We start from the raw sequence: 22,184 nt of genomic DNA, 5'->3' as shown, positions 1-22,184 counted from the left end.
CTTTCTCTATTATAGGAGAAGAAGACTTGTACAAACTTGTTAAATCATCTAAACCAGCAACATGTATGTTAGACCCTATTCCATCTAAACTATTAAAAGATCTGCTTCCAGAAGTCATAGATCCTATTTTGAACATTATTAATTCATCATTGTCATTAGGATATGTTCCCAAAACCTTTAAACTGGCTGTAGTTAAACCTCTCATTAAGAAACCACATCTTGATCCCAAAGACTTAGTAAATTACAGACCAATCTCTAATCTCCCTTTCTGTCAAAGATACTAGAAAGGTAGTATCCTCACAACTGTATTCCTTTTTAGAAAAAAATGGTGTCTGTGAGGATTTCCAATCAGGTTTTAGACCGTACCATAGTACTGAGACTGCTCTCATTAGAGTTACTAATGACCTGCTTCTATCATCTGATCGTGGTTTTATCTCGTTATTAGTGCTATTAGATCTTAGCGCAGCATTCGATACTATCGATCACAACATTCTCTTGGATAGACTAGAAAACTATGTTGGCATTAGAGGAAGCGCCTTAGCATGGTTTACATCATATCTATCTGACCGCTATCAGTTTGTGGCATTAAATGAGGAGGTATCATATCGATCAAAAGTGAAATATGGAGTTCCTCAAGGCTCAGTGCTAGGACCGTTACTTTTCAACCTTTACATGTTACCTCTGGGAGATATTATCAGGAGTCATGGTGTTAGCTTTCACTGCTATGCTGATGATACTCAGCTCTATATTTCAGCGCAGCCTGGTGATACACACCAAATTGAGAATCTAACAGAATGCATAGTCGATATAAAAAGCTGGATGATGAGTAACTTCTTAATGTTAAATTCTGAAAAAACAGAGGTGCTAATAATTGGACCTAAAAACCCCACATATAATAATCTAGAACACAGCCTATCACTTGATGGCTGCTCTGTTAATTCTTCATCATCAGTTAGGAACCTAGGTGTGCTGTTTGACCGCAATCTTTCCTTTGAAAATCATGTTTCTAGCATCTGTAAAACTGCGTTTTTCCATCTTAAAAATATATCTAAATTACGACCTATGCTTTCAACCTCTAATGCAGAAATATTAATTCATGCGTTTATGACCTCAAGGTTAGATTATTGCAATGCTTTATTGGGTGGTTGTTCTGCACGCTTAATAAACAAACTTCAGCTAGTCCAAAACGCAGCAGCCAGAGTCCTTACTAGAACTAGGAAGTATGATCACATTAGCCCAGTTCTGTCAACACTGCACTGGCTCCTATCAAACATCGAATAGATTTTAAAATCCTATTAATTACCTATAAAGCCCTGAATGGTTTAGCTCCTCAATACTTGAGCGAGCTCTTATCACATTATAGTCCTGCACGTCCGCTGCGTTCTCAAAACTCTGGCCATTTGATAATACCTAGAATATCAAAATCAACTGCGGGCGGCAGATCATTTTCCTATCTAGCACCTAAACTCTGGAACAATCTCCTAACTCTGTTCGGGAAGCAGACACACTCTGCCAGTTTAAATCTAGATTAAAGACACATCTTTTAACTTAGCCTACACATAACACACCAACACACCTTTTATTATTCAAATCCGTTAAAGGATTTTTAGGCTGCATTACTTAGATTTGCTGGAACCGGGAACACTACTCTAAAATACGATGTACTTGTGACATCGTAAAAAGAATAGCATCTACGCTAATATTAGTCCTGTTTCTTTCTCAATCTGTTTTCACAGTTTGTATCCAGACTAGATGGTGGATCAGCACCCAGAGATTATGTTCATCAGAGACCAGAAAACCTAGATGCGCCCGTCGACAGATCACCAGATCCTGATGCACACACACACACGCACACACTAAGTCATTTACACTATCTGACACAGCTGCGTTTAAAATTGAACTGGAGGTTAAGTGCTGGGCGTCCGGTCAGAGGAGAACTGACCCCAACTGAGTCTGGTTTCTCCCAAGGTTTTTTTTTTCTCCATTCTATATGCATGGGGTTTTGTTTCTTTGCCGCTGTCGCCTCTGGCTTGCTTGGTTGGGGACACTTAACTTCTAGTGACTATCGTTGAATTGACTACAGAGACCGTCTCTGCATTTAATAAGAAATTGGTCACTCTCGTCACTATATATCCCTGTCATTATACTGTACAGTGCTTTGATGCAACCTGTGTTGTTAAAAGCGCTATATAAATAAAAATGATTGATTGATTGATTGTGCATATGAGGATGTTCTCCACACAGAAGAAGCTGAGTATTAAAGGGGCATCTTTTATGATGTTAAAGGTGATGATGATATTTAAATTAGCCGTCAAATGCACTTTCTTTGTGTTTAATTGGAATTGTAAAAATTGTTGTTATTTTGGGTGTTTAGTAGAACTAATTTTGAATTATTGAAGCTTTTTATTCATAATGGCGGTCTAGGCCTTATTCCACACGCTTAGTCCACAAAAGATTTGACACATAAATAAATAATGGTTTACTTGCCATGTTACAAAAACTAAAATCACCGTTCAGGACTTTTTACAGCTGACAAAGATTTATATCAAATGTTTTCAATTTTGTTGGTCAAAAGACCAAGTACAACCCTTTCTTCTTTTAGAAGATTTAAAAAGTTTAAAATGGGCTACACACGCGTATGCATTCTATATGAAATTAAGTTATTTGATACATGATGAATGTTCAAAATATGCACAAACTTAATATCCAGAAAAGTTATAAATCTCTTATTTATTATTTATTTCTCCAACACTATTAATATTTTTTTTTATATTGATGTTAAATTAAACCATTTCAAGATTTTTAAGAGGTTTTTCATAAATCGGAATATATTATAGCATCACATCATTTATTTATTAAGAAACGTGTCATAAACAGATTTCTATAAAGCAGTGTGCATATTTGATTGTATAGCGGGCTACTGTAGGGATGTGAAGGGTTGATACTCTTACCTTAGTTTCACTGAATTAATGTAATCATTGAATTTCAATCTTTTCTTTTAAGAAACCAGTTTAAATGCTCTATTCCTGAAAGATGTTTGAACATTTACTGGTACTGTTATTTTGCTAATCGAATTCAAGTCCTGTGAGGATTTAGCGGTCCAGAGAGTGGAAACAGCCGTGGAACTGGCAAAAAGTAAACAGGAAGAATGTTGAGCCTGACCAAAGATCTCTTGGCTTGCGTCCTACCTTTCCTTTGCAGGAAAAACAGAGTGAGCTGTAGAAGAGGATCTCGGATTGTTTAACAATGCTTTTGAAGTCTGTCTGACAGTAGGGGAACAATGACAAGAAAACACCTGCCATGTACACTGTGCCAAATAGAATATTTAGTGACAGAATTTGGACGTCCCTCTTACTCTTCAAGAAATCAGTCCCCAATCTCCTGATGAAGTAAAGTCGTTTCTGTCTCTAAAGAAGTTAGAGTTACCGTATCTGAGTGTTTTTCGTCTGCAGCTGCTCACACCAGTTTCGATCTCATTGCACTGGCTGCCAGTCAAAACTTTACAGTTTTAAATCTTTAAATCTCTGAACAATCAGTTGCTCTTTTCCAATGCATTCAATATTCAATGACTTGCAGCGCAGTGATCCTGTTTTAGTGAGCCCCGTCCAGTTTACAGTGTGTTCTATAGTTTGTTTATCATCTTATCGTTTATCATTTTATCTCTAATACTTTGCATACCCTGTGCAGCACTTTGGTGCTAAATAAAATAATGATAGCATACTCTATATAGCTGGCCTGACGGCAGTCTCTACTGTCTTCAACAGTGTATTATTATTTCTATTGTGCAAACGTTTCTGGAAACTGTAGAATGCTGTAAAGAAGCTTTCCAAAATATGCCGTTCTTTATTTACATTAAGCGTGTAAACAGGAGAAATGTATAAACCCATTATTGTAATCAGTTTCGGTGTAAACTATCATTCACTCGCTGCCACTGATCTGCATCCCAGACCAAAAAAACACCATTGAGGATGTTTTTTAAGCCCATTTAATTATGGGTATATTGGCAGGGTCCTAGTAAACCACCTTCAAATTGCAATACCTCTTTCATACCCATGTCAATAAACAAATGTGTGTCCCCGTAAGCCACAAAACCAGCATGCACACACACACATTTTGGTTTTCCTTGTTTCACGGGGACTCTCCATAGGCTCAGTGGTTTTTATACCATACAAACTGTATTTTCTAATATAAATACCAGGCACACACTTGCTCTTTTTTCTCTCTTTGAACTCATTGCTTTCCTTTGGATGACAGATGATAGTTAAACCCTTGACCTACGGATCTAAACTGACCATTGCTGACTGACATGACTGCATATTCTTCAGAGAATAGGTTGCATTGTCCCGCTTCCCTTCATCTAAAATGATCTTCAGACGTCATCAGATTTAAAAACAGCCAGTTTCAAAACAATGTCTTGAGCTTTGGCTTTTACCACGGCCAGCATCTCTGTCCAAAGCGTCAATGCACATGGTTTTTTGCATCTTTCTTCACCTCACATTCACCCAGTTTTACACAATATGCGTATATTTTATTGCTACCTATGCTTGAAATCCGTTAAATGCGTAAATCAACAATTTTACTGAAGAATCCTAAAATAAATCTGTTAAAAGGTTTCAGTCCATATCTAAGCACTGAAGATATCTCAGTAGTTGAGTGCCTTGCCTTCGCCCTTATTGTTCACGTTCATCTAAAAACTGTTCTAAATAGATATTTTCACCTTTTATGCTACTTGAAGAACTATTTGATATGAAATGGTTAGAAACATTCTATTCTTGCTGCATTTAGTCTTCATCCACTCCATTTCTTCCCATGTTTCGCACACATTCCTTGCAGTTAAACTGGGAAGAAAAATGTAGTTCTGTTGTTCCAGTGTTTCTGACTTCATCGTGTTCTCTTCAAGTCTTTTTCCACCCCCTCCCCTCCTGCCTTCTTTTTTTTTTCTCTTTTTTTTTTTTTTTTTTTCTTTCAGCAGCTAGTAACATTGTCTTTGACTGCCTTGTTCATTTGCCACTGATTAAAATTCTGGGACAAAACAACAATCTTAATTCCAAGTACCCTTCCGATCTCAGCCTATCTCATGATTTTTATTTCTTATCTCATTTTTTTGCTGTCACGTAACCTGCTCTATGCTTCTAATAACCCAAATATCAACAAACCGCTTATGATTAATTTGCTGACAATATCGACTTTTTATATACCATTTATATATCTATATTTGAATGTTTTTGCTCTCTATTCACAGAGTGCACTGAAACACCAGATTAAAAAAAAAGGTTGAAATTATACATGATCATTTTACTCAACATTTCCGAGAGGTGATGATGCTCGCTGCACAGACCTAACTCAGATGTTTTAGCTGTTTGAATGTATGAATGTATAAATGTATGAATAACGTTATTTGAATGTTTTATTTCACCATCGTTGCCCGAACCACCGCAACCCTACAGCAGTTTGGAGAAAGAATGAATGGATGAATGGAAGGATTGGCTTAACCTCTAGCGTTTAGAGATGCCAGGCTCACCAGGATAATAGTGAAGGTCGAAAGGATCGTGCATGCTGCTTTATTCATTGATTAGTTTGTAAGGGGAGGTGGTCGGGTATTTTAATCGTTTCGTAGACTTATACCGTGTTCATACTTTGCAGGTTCCTCATCAATCGCTAGATGGCACTGTGTCTTTTTCACCTAGAAATGGCTTTCCGTGTTTTTTCCCAGCAGTCTCTTCAAGCATCCGCGTATTTGATGTCGAGTAGACTGTTTAAATGTCATCACAACCCATATCTCACATTCATGTTGTTTCATATTTTATTAAATATTAAAATAGTTGTAGACGTGTATAAGTGACCGAATAAATGATAACTATTTTCATTCTCACCTATTTTTTTGTGTATTTCAATGCTGTGTTAATGTAGGAGTGTGGTGTGTGTGTGTGTGTGTGTGTGTGTGTGTGTGTGTAGTTTTGCGAGATTAATTTCGAGTTAAACACACAGGTCTTTTAACAATGCTTGTGGTGAATGGGTATGATTATAGTCTACTCATCCCGGCAAATTGTCTGCCTTAATTAATTGTCATTATTATTAAGCTGGGCTATTATAAAGCAGCTGTTTTAATTCACGTCTAGGGACAGAAAGGAAAAAATGACTTGTAGGCTATTTGTTAGTGTTTTATTTGGTATGTATTTATTTTTAACTCAAGATTGACTTAAAGAGAGACAGACAATAGTCTATATAGAGTCGGGCACGTTATGTTTCTTTATTTTAATGCTAACATATCAATTCAATTAAATGCAAACCGGTTGATGAAATTCTTAAATGATGTAACTGCTCTTCTCTTCATTAATTACAGTATTTGGGTAATTGCATGCGATTTTAAATAACCTACTTGTGTATAACAATCCGTTTTACGCGCAGGCTTTACTGTAACTACACATTAAAGCGGATATAATCACTGCATTATTACTGGGATGTTTGGGCCAGGGTTAAACTTATATTATTTATAATATATATATATATATATATATATATATATATATATATATATATATATATATATATATATATATATATATATATATATATATATAGTTTGTTAGCTACACGGATAGAACGAGTTGCTGCCAGTGAGCTAAATCGGATTCATTTAGAATGCAAACCGAATTATGATAATCGATCGATTAATCTGAATGGAAATGTTAATTCGCTCACAATGCGAGCTCTGGGAGGTAATTATGCTTCGCATTTGCCCTTTTGTTAAACATTTTCGTGGGGATGGACTACAACTGAACTTTTTATTTCCACGCAGGACAATGTTCTGTTTTTCGACTCGAAATGAACGAAAAGTCTGCAATAAGCGCCAAGTATCACAAAATTCAGTTAAAACCAGCCGTGAATCAAAGCAGCTGCGGTCGACGATGTCACATTTTGGAGATTGTATGTTTTAGTTCATAACTGTATCATAGACTATGACTGAATCATCATTAAACTTAAAACAAATAATATTCATTTGGCTAACTAAACAACATAAACTACACCACTACTATTTGTAGTAACGAATAGCAGGCTAATTAGTGGGTTTTTGTAGTTTAATATATTTGGGTCCAAAAAAAATCGAATATGAATTGTTCTCTTTCTCTTGAGAATCCTTCCCCTGAGCCGAACAGACACGCTGGACTACCTTAAGAGATCGTCCCTCCCTCGGCACGTATGCCATTGGTTGATGTTTGCGGTGGAAGACCTTGCTGAAATGCAAAACTTGTTGCTGGTCCTTGCGGTCGATGCGCACGGCGCGGAGCTTTTAGGTTTTCTCAGTATCACTACGATCTGTCGCTGAATTCTGTCCAGCTGGAGCGGATCTCAAAACTGGCGCTATCAGAAGAGGACCTCCCTAATGCGCGAGTGTTGCCTGTAATTGAAATCGCAGTCAAACTGTGCGATTTCGCGGAAAATGAGCAGGACCGATGAGACTGCGTTGCCGAGCAGCTCTTTGGTGGCGGGCTTTGGGTAGCGCGTGTGCCGCCTGCCGCTCGGAGCTCCGGAAGACCGACTGGACTTTCTTCTGGTCGCCGTGATCACTTGTTAAGCTCAGCCCGAGGGAACTATTCTTTTTCAACGTATGCGGTTTATGAAAACCTTACCAATTTCTCACAAGAAAGTGGATACCGAATAACGCGCTGTTCTGGATTCATATGGATATTATTTTCACGGTTCTCTGGATAGTGCAATGATGTGCTCTCAAAACAGAAACAAATGTTTACCTCATTCTGGACATTTGACAGCACATTGGAAATACAGTCTGTGGAGAATGATGTGACACAACGTATTATGTTCTTTTCTATATAGATATATATTATATATACATATATGTTGTAGCTGTTGTCTGAACGCAAAGTGAGTGTAATATTGTGTTAAGAGAGTTGTTTTATAGTAGCTGTGTTTTGCTGTGCTTTACAGCAAATTTACTGCTACTACTACTACAACAATAATAATAATAATAATAATAATAATAACAATAATAATAATAGTAATATAATAACAATGTATTACATTTTATGTAATATTTTAAAAAGCAGTGATCATGATAATATGGAACTGATTATAGATTAGACCATACGATATATAGTTTTATAGAGCATTTACAATTTCACATTAATGTACAATATGATAGGCTTTCTCAGTAATTAATAACGTGTAACTGAAAGCTTTTTTTTATTGGTGGCAATACCACATTTAATTCTTATTTCAGTGTTTTGATGTCTTTGTTGATATCAATTGAGTTAGCCAAAGAAACACTAAATAAAGAAGGCTTTGCAGTGGCGAACTGGCTGTCATGCAGGATTGATTGTGGGAAATATGTTTGGGCTGGAACAGTTTGGTCCACATATTAAAAACAGAAATTTTGGCCAGACTGAAAAAAACTTTAACCAGTCAAAAGTGAACATGAACTCCCATTACAAGAGCCCAGGTTTTCATGCTGGAGGGCCGCAAGGGACAGTTGACAGTGGTATGGATCCACTTAACGAGCCTCCTGTGATTGAGATGAGCATTAATATGAATGGAGGGGAGCAGTATGGTGGATTTCAGCAAGGAAATTCTGAATTACATGCAGGGAATCTCCAACAACAACAACAACAGCCTTCAATACATGGATTTTTTAATCCACAACAACCTCATAATCATCCTCACAGCCACCAAACACATTCACACCAACACCATCGACACTTTGGGGGAAACTTTGGACCTGAACCTGGCTCCTCTTGTTTGCACAGCGGAAGAATGATGGGGTATAACAGCAGCATGGGACTCCAGCAAGGATTCCCAGAGGGTTTTGACTCACTCTCTGAGGGACAGTCAGCAGATGGCTTCTCTCAACAGCAGTCCCAGCAGCAGCAGCAAAGGACAGGCTCCATCCCTGATTTTCAGCACCACAGACCCCCAAATGGTAATCACCCGGTCCCTGCCCCATGTCTCCCCTTGGACCAATCACCTAATCGTGCTGCTTCATTCCATGGCCTGTCTTCTTCATCCTCTTCATCAGAAAGTCACAATCTAGAGTCAGACAGATTCCCCCATCAGGTGGTGTTGATGGACTGGATTACAACTATTCTAATGAGCCTTCATCTGGACATTTTGAAGTATCTGTGTACTCCCCCTCTGCATCTGATTCTCAGCTTTCTCATTTTAGGCATAGCCGTCAGGTGCCAGGGCCCAGCTTTTCAGGAAACCCAGGATTATCTCAAGCTCCTGGAATGCAGGGCATCTCTAAAGAACACCCTCATGCCCCCTCAACAGCAGCAGCCCCAGCCCAGCACAGCGTGTTCTTTGAACGTTTTGGGGGTGGCCGCAAAATACCAGTGGGGATAGAGCCTGGTGCCAGGCATCCTCTCGTGCAGCAGCAACCTGGCTTGATTGGCCGACAGAATATTTGCCCACCATCTATCCAACAGCCCCACAATCAGAGACAGGTTCTGCTAATGCCAGTATGCAGGAGGGAGGCGTCATGGTGCCTGGCCAGCATAATCAGTTTGAATACCCTATTCACAGACCAGAGAACAGACGGATGAATAGTTACGGCGACCCTGTGTTCAACATGCAACAGCAGCCACCCTCCACAGCAGCCTTCCAATCAGAGGCTGCAACACTTCGATTCTCCTTATTTAAATATGGCTAAGAGGCCCAGGTTTGATTTGCCCAATAGTACTCATGGCGGGGAGAATTGCAGCAGTTGGAACAGTGGTATGCATAACCCGCCTGGAATGGAGAATCATCTCTCTCCAGCAGCCTATCCCGGCCTGTCTGGAGAGTTCACCCCCCCTGTGACAGATGGTTTCATCAGGCCCATCAATGCAACTTACAGGGCCTGAGCAGCAGTCAATGCAGCAGCAACAAAATGCAGCCATGATGATCAAACAAATGGCCTCTCGAAGTCAGCAGCAGAGGATGAGACAACCCAATCTGCAGCAGCTGGGTCATCACAGTGATGTTTCTCAAGGGCCCTTGGGGCATGGGGGCCCAGTGGGAGGCATGCCTCAGTCAAATTTCGAGAGGGAAAACGGTAGGAGGATGGTTAACTTTGATGGACGGAATGCACATGTGACTTTAGAAAGTGGGTGGTTTCCTGGGACACATCCACCTGGGGAAGTGCTGGGCCATCGAATAGGGGCAGGTGGAGAGGCGGGGGCTCATGAAATGCAGCAAAATGGCCCTGGCATGATGTTTAGTGCTAGTGTGAATGGAATGGGCATTCAGGAGCCTTTGAGGATACCGGCGGAGGGTCATGTGCAGCCATTACTTTCACCCAACATCCACTCACAATTCAACAGTGGAATGGGAAACTTTCACAGATGCAGTCTCCCAGTACAGGTGTTGGATTGCAAAACACTCCATCAGAAAGGCCCCTTAATGACTTTCTGGGACCACCCATGGGTGGTCCATCCTCTTCCCTATGGAGGCTGTAATCGGCAAGGAGCCTCTCTGAGTAACTCTCAAGGGGTGAGCACCTCACCAGGGAGTTTTACATCCCAATCAGACTTTCCCCCTAGCCAGCGTTCCTCTGTCAGCAAGCTTGGGGGACTCTCCATAGGGAATTTCAGCAAAACGAGTGGCAAGGACAATGTTTTTGGACAGAGCTGCCTGGCAGCCCTCTCTACTGCCTGTCAGAACATGATTGCCAGCCTGGCGGCCCCTAACCTCAATGTGACATTCAACAAAAAGACTCAGGGAGAGGGGCGAAAGCTGAGTCAGACAGAACAGGACCTGAATAACAGTGTGGTTAATGGCACTGGGAGTGCTGGGACTGAATATTTCTCAAGCATTACTGCCCCCCAAAGTGGGCAAATGCCTCTCGCTGAAAATAGCAACACTAAGCCACCAGGTCAAAATCAGACATTGCAGGGGGAAGCCAGCACCCTCTCCCCAAATTACAATATGGACACTACCTCTTGCAGTGAGGGGAAGCCAGCAACAGGGAGTGGGAGAGGAGAGGGGAGAAAAAGAGACAGTGGCCATGTGAGCCCTGGGACATTTTCCCCTCCGACAACAGTAACCCTGTTGTAAGTCCTGGCCACCAGGTGACCTCAGCAGCTAGTGTGGGGAGAGAAGTACAGGCACACCTCAAGAGAAGCCCCACACCTCTCCTCATGGGGAAAAGGTGGAGAACTGCTGCTGGGAGATCAGGCTGACCTTATATCATCTCTTGACAGTGGCATCCAGAGCGTATCAAAATCTGAAGTCTGTTCACCTCGGATGGATTTTACAGATGACGTGTGCACACATTATAGCAATGAGGATGAGGTTTCATCAAGCTCAGATGCTCCATCCTCTGTGAAGCCTGGCCGCAGCCCTTTGTTAGGTTCGCCCAAATTGCAGAGAGACAGTGGACTTATAGGTGGGCAGAAAGGGCAAGGCATGGGCCTCTCAGCCACACTACCTCAGCATCGGATGGCTTTGGTGGAGTGGGCCATCCGGGTACACCAGGCATGGAGCAAGTCCGTACACCCTCTAGCACCTCTGGCCACGATGAAATTCACCCGTTAGAAATATTGCAGGCTCAGATACAGCTGCAACGGCAGCAGTTCAGCATTTCAGAAGAACAGCCTTTAGCTGTAAAAAAATAACAAAACAAGTAGCGACTGCAGTGGTCAAGATAAGGATGGAGAGCTTGCTGGCTGTAGCCCAGATGCTGAAAAGGGCTCTGTGGGCACTATTGATCTGGACTCACTCATGGCTGAGCAGCATGCCACCTGGTATGTGCCCAGTGATAAGTCTCTACTTGAGGATACAGAGGAGGAGAAATCTGTGTGGGAAAACAAAAAGTCCAGGGAACCATCAAAGAAGGTAAATATTTACAATTTCACTGTAATGCACACCTTTTTTAATACTTATGAAAGTAAAAACGTTGCTTAAACTGTGTGAGGTCTTAATAGTTTATTTGTTTATTAATGAATTAATTAATGAATTCATTTACATTTTTTAATTCATAGTCTCTTTAAAATGATTTTTACTTGTCCTGCGTGAACACACACACACACACACACACACACACACACACACATGCACACAGATGCATTCATGTAGGCATACATGCTAATAATGCTGTCCTTTAAATTATAGTATTTTCAAGCAAGAATAATGATATCACTGATATTTTTTCTAACATCCATGAATTTTTTTATTTTCAATGCATTTAAAAAATGTTTGGATATGGAGGGTTCAGATTTTTTTTTTTACATCAGAGTACCTTTAGGCTTTCTAAGTATTTGTAAAACATATATTTATTATATTTGATATCAACAATCATCACTAACATGTCTTTTCATGTCTTGAATTCACTTTTAATTTGTTTTTAATTCACTTTAAAACTTTGTTTTCATTTATTATTATTAGTGGTAGTATTGTTAGTAGTGGCGATAAGACTTTTTTAGACCAGCCTTTGATAGTTAAAATCGGGGATCATGAATTGTGCAAGTAAATAAATTAATCTAACAAAAAATCTAATTTCACATTTAATGTATTACCTAAAGGCAGGAACAATCATTGTAGACCGTAAAGTGTAATTATTGTGCAATAATTGCAATAATGTGATGATTACTATTGTTGCTGTTATTATTATTATTATTATTATTAATGGCAATAATTTAATAAGTCCTTTTTTAATCCATTCTTTATTGTAAAACAATTTTTTTATGTTATGCCACTCTCTAATAATAATTTCATAATAATTCACATTAAGCAGCATACATATGTAAACCACAAGCTCATATATTTAATGTGTGTGTCCTTCATTTGTCACTTGTCCTTTAGTTTAATCAATATATGAAACGGTAATTGTCTTCGCTGAAAAGGCAGCGGGATGGACACGCATAATTGAATCTCCACAGCCGGAGTGCGCTTTCACACGTGTTAATAGTTCGCCCCCAGTGTGCATTATGTGCTCCTTTGTTTGGGCTAACTGCAGGTGGGAGGGTGCAAGGGGTTGCTTTCAGAGAAGTCAAGGTCCATTGTTTAACATTCAGTGTTGTCAAGTGCACCATCCCCATCTCTCTGTGCTCATTTTTTTGTTATAGCGAACACATCCACCGCCGCACAGCTAAATGGATTTGTCTCGCATCTGTCTGTGCTCTCAACGTAAACCAAATGCAAAACATTGTATTTTTTCTTAGTATTTCCCTCCTTCCCCCCCCTCACCAACTGTGCATTGCTCTCCTTATTTTGCAGTCTCCTTGTCTCCCTTTTTTCTCTCTCTCCTCCTTGCATTCGAGCCCTGGAGCTGTAAACGCACGTCGTGCTGGTGCGATCGATAGCTAGTTAGCACAAATCACCAGCCTTGACAGATTTTCATTTGAGTGGCGTAGACAGCCGAGATGAGAGAAAGGGTTACAAAGTGTTTGCGGCTTGTGAAATTGCATCGGATGCATTGCACGCCAGCACACAAAGGGACTGTTAAATTCTATAAGAGCTTCTTTACGCCGTAATATTTTACAGGCCTTTACAACACTTAACTTTAAAGTATAGAAATGCTTCTAGTCATTTTAATTAGGTGACTGAGGTGCTTATAGGACATTCTTAATATGGATTTATAGGATGCAGTAATTCATTTTATGAGTCTCAAGATCATTTTAAGGCATCTTAAAATTAATTGCACTGTGCTATATAAAGTGAAAATGTGCAGTTGTGAACTAAAGAGCTATTTCTACCAGGTACGGCCAATCAAATTTTAGCTTGGTGTGGTGTAACCTAATGAAGCAAGGTACAGTCAGTCATATTAAATAATGTTTTTGACATAGTAAAATCTGATTATTTCAAGGTTAAGTCATGAAGTATAGAAGAACAAAGCTACCAATGTCATTAGTTTTCCAGCATATATATACTGTATATATATATATATATATATATATATATATATATATATATATATATATATATATATATATATATATATATATTCAGCTGTCAGTTGTAGCAGTGCAATGCGACAATGCCTAAACGTAACTAATTAAGCTATAAAAAATGTAACTAATATTTATTGTGCTTCAGTTTATTTACACAGATTACAAAGTTTTTAAGTACAATTTGTGTGACATTATATAAATTCATATTTGCAGAATGTTTTCATTTTTTCAGTTTATTGTTTTAATGTAATATTGTTTTATATAAAAAAATCTTTGGATCTTTCTTAAATCCAGTCCTTCCAGTCATCACACACACACACACACACACACACGTCGCATTTGAATTTCACACAGTCTTCGTTTTTTTCTACTTGTAGGCGAGGTTTTCAGATTATTCAGATTGGAATGGATCTGTGAACTAGACATCTTTGGGCTGCAGGATATTCACATTTGTTCTTTGTTCTCGTATTTGTTAAATCTGATCACAAAATATTTTCCTCATTTCAACTAAATCGCTATTATGCTTGCAAAACATATATAGAGAGACTATATATATAGAGTGTGAATATATTGTGTCTTTGGTAGTGATAAGTCAATACTGCAGTAATGCACCGGTGAGGATTTCCCAGGAGCCCTGAAGTGCGTGCTGCAAACGGTACTAATAGCCCCACTAGGCTCTTTTGTGGACATGATAAAATGACAGAGCAAATGAATCCAAAGTAATGTCAACTGTGTTTGTGCCCCTTATGTGCTCAAGAGCTTAAGCAAGATATGACGTTATATATTACTGGATCACTTTGACAGATCACTAAACACCCAAAAGTATCCTTATTTCTCTAAAACCTCTAGCTGATGATGAAAACTTTACTGATTTAATTTGTGAGAAGTTGCGACAATGAATCATTTTAATTACTTTTTGCTTTTTTCATTCAGTTCCTAACACCCGAAACAAAGCTGCGATCCACATTTGATGTAAAATGGAAAAACAGCTCAGGGCAACCCGTGCTCTCATTCTGTCACTAGTTTGCTTTTATTGACTTCCCTTTGCAATGTATGCATTCACGAGTCACCATCACTTTATCAGTGGTTACAAACGGGAAATATATTTGCACTAATACTATGCCACAGCCTATAAGATAATATATAGATACGCGATTATTAACAATTTAATATTTATAGTAGACTAATTACACGCAGGGCGCATTTTAAAGGTGATCTGTATAATTTTTGCTCTAGCTGTGTGACCGATACATGGGTTAATACAAATGTTGTATTGATGCCTATCGGTGGAATTAATCACCCGAATGATTCACCGCGTTTACGCGTGCACGTTCTTATGCAGATTATGCTTAAATCGAACACACGGCATGTAAACGCAGTAACCCGCTTTTTATTGAAGTGCGCATGTGTGATGACGGTTACGCATGGTTAGAAAAAGAAGGACATGTATATCACAAAGACTTTTTCATAAAAGTGTGTTTTCTTCTCGTGCAGCAGAAGTAGAAGGTTCAATGCGCATTTATAACTGCATGAGAGAATAATATATGAGAAGTTTAATTTTACATCACAGCTGGCGAATGTATGGAATGCTCTCGTCAGTTATTCAAATTATTATATCTTGACGTCATTACACGAAATAACTTACATTTTTAATGAAGCCATGTAAACGCAGCTCACTTTTTGCTGCCAGGTTACCCGATGTGCATGTAAACGGGGAAACCTCTTATTTTAATAAGCTGATATTGTGTACATATCAGCTCAAGATGGGAATGGAGAAAAAATGGTTTTGTAAAAGCCTTCTGGATGCCTAGCAATAACAAGACATTGTTCCTTTTTATGATATTTCAGCCAAGGATATTGACTTGTTGTCTGGCGTTAAATCTGATGCTATAGATTGCAGTATCTGAAGCTTCTATTCTTCTTCATCTACTGAACTGTGTTCTCCAAAATACTTTTGTTGATGCTGTAACTTCAGCTCTTTTAATGTGTGTGTGTGTGTGTGTGTGTGTGTGTGTGTGTGTGTGTAGTAAAAATGATAGCAAGCAGCTAGGGGAGTTGTGGCATTTTGGATGCAGGTTGTCGTCTGGCAGTCATAATTCATTTTGGAGAAAATAACAAAATGGGTTGTTACTTCAGAGCTGGTAACTTTCAGGAGAGAGAAAGATAGAGAGAACAAGGAAATGGCATTCAGATCAGCTCATTTTTAATTAAAATACTGATGTGATGAAAAAATAAACTGCTTATAGTCTAAGGATGATTGTTAGTGCTGTTAATGGAAAAGGAAACAAAACATCGGATATCTGTTGATATAAAATATCAATTTGCACGCTTGAGCAATTGTTAAGAAAGTATAAATGAATGAATATACAGATTTTACAAATAAATGAAAATATAGTTGAAAAAAGATAGTTAATTTATAATACTATACATGTGCCACGGAGCATTAAATTATTGTAAATATCATTTCAATATGTAGTGTTATTTTATTATTTTTCAGTGTATTTTTGTTTTTAACAGTCAGATAGAAGCTGGACTGAAGATTTATGTCTTGCAGCAGTAACTTGAAATATTGCTTATATGTGTATTAGTTTCTAAAGAGACTGAACTCAAATCTCCCACCGGTCTCCGTGCAGTGAAGGGGGAACGTAAGCTTTTAAACCTTCAAATAAGTCTTTTGCCAAATTCAAATTGTGGATAGCAATTAAGAACCAGCATGCAGATGAAAATGATCACCTTTTCTGTGGAGTCCCAGGGTCCTTGGAGCAGTGCATTAAACTGTTAAAGGAGGCTGTTGAATGGAAGCTTGTGGGGTGGGGTAGGAATTTAGAAGAGTATACTGGAGTCAATCTAAAAACAAAGATGGATAGAAACATTTAGATGCTCTTCAGATGTGTTTGTTGACTGTTACTAAAACATTTGAAAGTTTAATCTTCAAGATAATTGAAATATCTATTACATACTATTTTGTATCGATATCAAAAGCATGAACATTAACCAGATTTGCAATGTTTGTGGAGTTTGTGCTTATGTATGTTGTGTAAGAAAATGTCATTTCAGCTTTTCTGCTTTAAAATATATTATACATTATTTTTAAATGGTTTCAAAGTAAATTCTGCACCTTTGTTGGTGTAGTGTTACGTTGTGTGTGGATGTAACATAGGCCAGGTGCTGTTTGTTATGCGTGCACGCTTAGGCTGCTGTGTTTTGTTATAGAGACGGGGCCTCTTAAATGCATACATTTGTGTGTGTCAATGTTTTGGATTTGCACAGTTGTCACTTGCTCTGTGTGTGTGTGTGTGTGTGTGTGTGCGTGCGCGTTGGGGTAGTGCAGCAGGTAGCTTGATGGCTGCTAAGCAGTTTATATGTGTGTGTGTGTGTGTGTGTGTCAGGAATGCTTGGTTGCTTATCCAGGCCGTAGTGCAGCATGCTGTGCCCAGCTACTACGGACTATTGGCAGACTCTGCAGGACATAAGACAAGAGAAAAGGACTGTGCGCGTGCTTGCAATGTGTGTGTGTGTGTGTGTGTGTGTGTGTGAGAGAGAGAGTGTCTGTGGCTGCCTTAGGCGTGTAAAGATGAGGAGGGCTCTGTGTATATATGAGCGTATAGCTATATTTTGTAGCATATAATAGTTTAACAGACACAGCATTACAAAAATAGTGTGTGTGTGTGTGTGCGCGCATGTCATTATTTACCACACATTTAAGAACGTTCCCAGTTCAAATGATGTAGATATACGCTCCCATTTTCCTTTTTTTTTTTTTTTTTTACCGCTAATGTCTTTCCCTCGTCTCTGGATTCCCTTTTCCCTTTATTTTTGTTCCTCTATCCTTAGGGTTTGGGGATGGTGTCAGGTTATTGACCTTTCCCTACACCTTGCCGTTTTTTCTACAGGACCGGTCCAGACAGGCTCAGGAGTAAATTAGGCGCCAAATCACTCAAAATGGCTGTGTGTGTTGATGTTAGCGTCTGTGGGTGTATAAAGGTGTTTTTCCTTAAGGAAGGCGGGGGAATAGCTGCTACGTTCCAGGTTTTGAATTTTCGCCAGAAAATCTTTAGCCAGGATTTGAACATTTCCCTCCCAGCCTCTTCGACATGATAAAAGCTGCGGCCAAAAATGGTTGGATACTGTTAATAATTTTTTAAACATTCAATCAGTAGAGAAAGAAAAGAAATGCGTGATCATTTTACGTGCAATAAATTTATATTGTTTGCAAATCTCAGCAGAAAATATGAATTACGTACAACATTGATATATCATATAGTATCACTTGAAACTGCCATTTATTTTATTTTTTCTCTGTCTAGCAATCACTCATCTCTGCCATTGACATTTTGAATACAACCCCTTATAAACCTGGGTATGGATTTTGGTTTTGTGCAGCAAATGAGAAATGAGCGTGTGGAGCCAATGCCTCAGTAGGGTCATTATGCAGGTATATTAGGTCATCAGGCAGTGCTCAAAGGTCAGTTTAGAGGCGAGCATTGCTGACATCCTTTGACTATGTCATCTGGAAGTTTTGTATGGTTGAATAGTGAATAGCCCAAAAGCAAATGCAAATGCGCTCGCGGCTTGATGGACTTCAGTTATGACCGCTTTCTATCACAACGATTCTGTACATTGCAACCGTCGAAAGAGATATATCATTGATGGCACAGAGGAGTCGGCCAGCCAGTTGTAATGTATGTGTGTGCATATGCAGCCTTCCGAGATATGCGTAACGCATATCTCATATATCACTTTTCAAACTGATAACACTACCATAAAATCTTCAGATTGGCGCGTGCTTTGCCAGTATTGGTAATCTGGGCCATTGCGAACGCTTAAACAATGTGCTGTTGCGCTCCTTATATGGTTGAAGGACAAACGAGAACGATTTTTTATTTTGTGGTGGCGAAAAGCAATGCTTGATTAATTGAGTCTGCTATAACAAAGAGACGCCGTTACCAATTACGATATCATAATGGTTAGACTGTAATGAAAAAATGTAATGGTTATTCAAATATATTGAATTCACCCTTCCTCCCGTTTTGTTTTTTTCTGTACAGACCTCAGAGTAAAAAACCAGGAGGATCGACCTCTCAAAGGGACTACCTGGAGGTGTAGATCCTCATCTCCAGTGTCTGTCAGTCCAATGTACAGATGAACTTGGGAGTCAAAGGACACGGGGACCTGTTCCTTCCTAAGGATCCCTTCACTGAACATCTCAAAACTGCTTGAACCTTCGTAGCTGGTAAGGACTTCCAAAGAGAATAGAGCAGGACAAAAAGACCTTTCAACTAGCGGGATGAGAGAAAGACAGCAAGATTTTCTGTTTTAAGCCGGATAAATCGATGTCTCTTTATCAGGGCAGTGAGTACCCGTTTTTGCTAGAAAACACAAGGATGATCCAATTTGCTGTAGGATGGTATATAAAGGGTTTTGTATACGTTGTACACCCAGTTCTGATGCTGTTTTCAAATCAGACCTCAATATTCCTTTTTACATGCCTATGCATTCTGATAACTATTCTGTTTCATCTGACTTTCGTATTCTTTGCTCCTCTCATACCTCTGTATCTTTTTAATCTTTTGGAAATAATTATAGTTCTTCTTTAGTATTAAATGTCCCTTATTCTGTATAAGGCGTGGTCTCTTATGATCCTCTAGCCGTCCTCCCAGGAGCAGGTAATTCCTATTGTATCCAAAGGACACAAGCGGCGCTTTGATGTTCTTTGAGGCATACCTCTGCTGGCTTGTTGGAATCAAGAAAAGGAGTCTTTGGGCGCGTTTCATAGAAATTCAATGATGTACCATCGCTGTATCCCAACGCCTCTCCACTGTCTGTAGTTTACTCCGATCTTTTGGATTTCAATGGTTTTTAGAGTTTACAATGTTTTCCATATTTAGTTTAAAGAAAAATCCCATTAACCCATCAGATTGTCTCTTAGGTATCTGCGATTGCGCTTCAACGGTGGTATGGCCCCAGGACTAAGAAAACAACACAATGTTAAGTGAATTAACAAATAGAAACCAGAATAACCCAGTACTTGCATAATTTGCCAATCTTATACTAGAAAAAATGCTTCCGTTGACATAGAAGCCTGAAAGGGTTAGATGGAAGGTCTTAATGTAATGTATGAAGATCTTGGATTCTTTACATTTTTAAATGTATATAAGTACAGTTGTATTTTTCTGCATATTGTATATATATATATATGTTTTGTGATAAAAAGCGACAATAAATATGATATTAATGGTAATGGCTTTTGCCTTTTTGTGTGTTGTATAGTTGTTTCATTAAATCATTGAAACATTTATCAGATATTTGATAATAAGCCATGATGCTGGATTTTATCAAATTTGAAAGTGCTTAAGAATTCAGCCAAAATTGTTCTTAAGCACAAATAACATAATATATGTATATATATATTAGCTAATCAAGTCAAACCAAATGCCCAAATACATACACTGTCTCTTTTATTTATCTTTTATCCAAACAGAAACATTTTAATGAGAAATTTTATAATAACACAATTAATAATTAAATATTAGATGTAGTTCTAATAATAGCTCAGATGTCATGAGTATGTTTATATATAGATAGATAGATAGATAGATAGATGATGATTAATTAATGATATGTAAAATTACTAATCTATTGTTCATTAATAGAGATATTTAAAAGTGTTTCTCATATGGTTGGCTGGAAGCTGTTTATTTATTTTTATCCCAGCAGGCACATCTCTGTAGAGTCAACAGTGTAAACCATTCAGTGGCTTCCCATTGGATGGATCTGCTGCTTTGTGATGCTGTAGGAAGCATCAACTGCCCATGCTGTTTTAGGCTGGATGCCTTAATTCCTATAAATACACGGCATGTTTGTTCAGGGCAGATACCATCTTTGGGAGAAAAATACCACAATGTTGAGCCTAAGTTTTCTTCCTCCCCCTCTAAAAGCCCCCACCCTCACTCCACTTTACCGTTCCACAAGACCTAGGTGAATGTCTGAGAGAAAAGAGAGATATGCGGGCGCTGCATTTACGTCGTCTCGTAGATGCTGAATTTGCTTTGCCACACTTATAGAATACTTTACTCAGTGCGACAAGAGCCCAGAAAGAAACCATAGTAACAAGACAAAGTGTCAGAGTTCAAAAGGTAGTCGACCCAATCCACGGCATATTCAAGCCTAGATAGAGATAGTTTCAAGCTGAAAAACTCTGCAAGATGTAATCCTGTTGCTGCTTCATCTAACTCCTAAAGAACTTTATCAAGACCTTGAAAATGACTAAATTATGGCGGCATGATTGTACTGTTTAATTCAGAAAGCTATTTAGCATAAGCTGCACTTCATAAAATATTATTAAATTAAGGTAATTAAGCGAATGATTGACTCAGCATAAATTATAATTATCATCCTCAGCTGCAATGCTCTTTCAAAATAATAAAAAATGAATGCTACTTAATTGCGTACCTATAATAAAAGCGTTGCTTATTTTCCAGAAATATTTTGTTTTTATTAACAAACATATTTGTCTATATCAGCTGTAGTCTTGTTATTAGCTGCACCCTCCTTCAAAACGCTAAATTTAAAGCAGCAACCAGCAGCTGCAGCGCTGGGTAATCTGAATAGAAACACCATGGTTATCTTAAACCTAACTGCTTGGATTAAATGTTTTAACATATGCTGGGATTGTTTTAAATCAATTATTATTTAAAAAATATGACATTGCTGGCTTAAAATTATTTGGAAATACAAATAAATCAATTATATGGCAATATACAGCAATAATAATAAACAAAATATGAACATTTAGTATTAAGCAAGAACATATGGACCAAATACAAATTAGATTTATTTGGTGAATACTAATATGAAATGCTTACTAAAAAATGCTCACATTTAAAAGTAGCTTCTTTTCACTTTTACCAAAATAGGACTGGTGTACAAGAGTAAAATCTTGGGGACGCATATTTTAAAAGATAGTTCACCCAAAAATGAAAACACTATTTTTATGAAACTCAAATTAATACAGAGTGTTTTCATGGTTTCAAGTGTGCTATAAGTGGTAACTAAATGCACCTTTAAAAGAAAAGCAAAACTGATATGTTAAAGTGCATTTTAGTTCATATTCACGGTGTACAAAATACCCTTTGTTTGAGTACATATATGATCTTAAGTTTATCACCAAGAAGTACTAAATAATCCCATTAAGAAAGCACAAATCTAGTGTAAACAGAGCATTTTAATTTGAGTGTATTTCCTGGTCAGAGAAGAAGACACGAGTCTGAAGTTGGCGAAATAATTCTGAGAAAAGACACT

The 22,184-nt window shown here is 38.3% G+C and overlaps 1 pseudogene; it reads left to right on the top strand.

The window, feature by feature from the left end:
- The first annotated feature begins 7,627 nt into the window (after window positions 1-7,627).
- Window positions 7,628-19,600, top strand: LOC122345108 (annotated as a pseudogene).
- The last annotated feature ends 2,584 nt before the right edge of the window (window positions 19,601-22,184 follow it).

Source organism: Puntigrus tetrazona, chromosome 5 (genome assembly GCF_018831695.1).
Source record: "Puntigrus tetrazona isolate hp1 chromosome 5, ASM1883169v1, whole genome shotgun sequence".
NCBI classification, from domain to species: domain Eukaryota; kingdom Metazoa; phylum Chordata; class Actinopteri; order Cypriniformes; family Cyprinidae; genus Puntigrus; species Puntigrus tetrazona.
The sequence above is the reverse complement of the archived record's forward strand: the minus strand, read 5'-3'. Positions and strand labels throughout refer to the sequence as shown.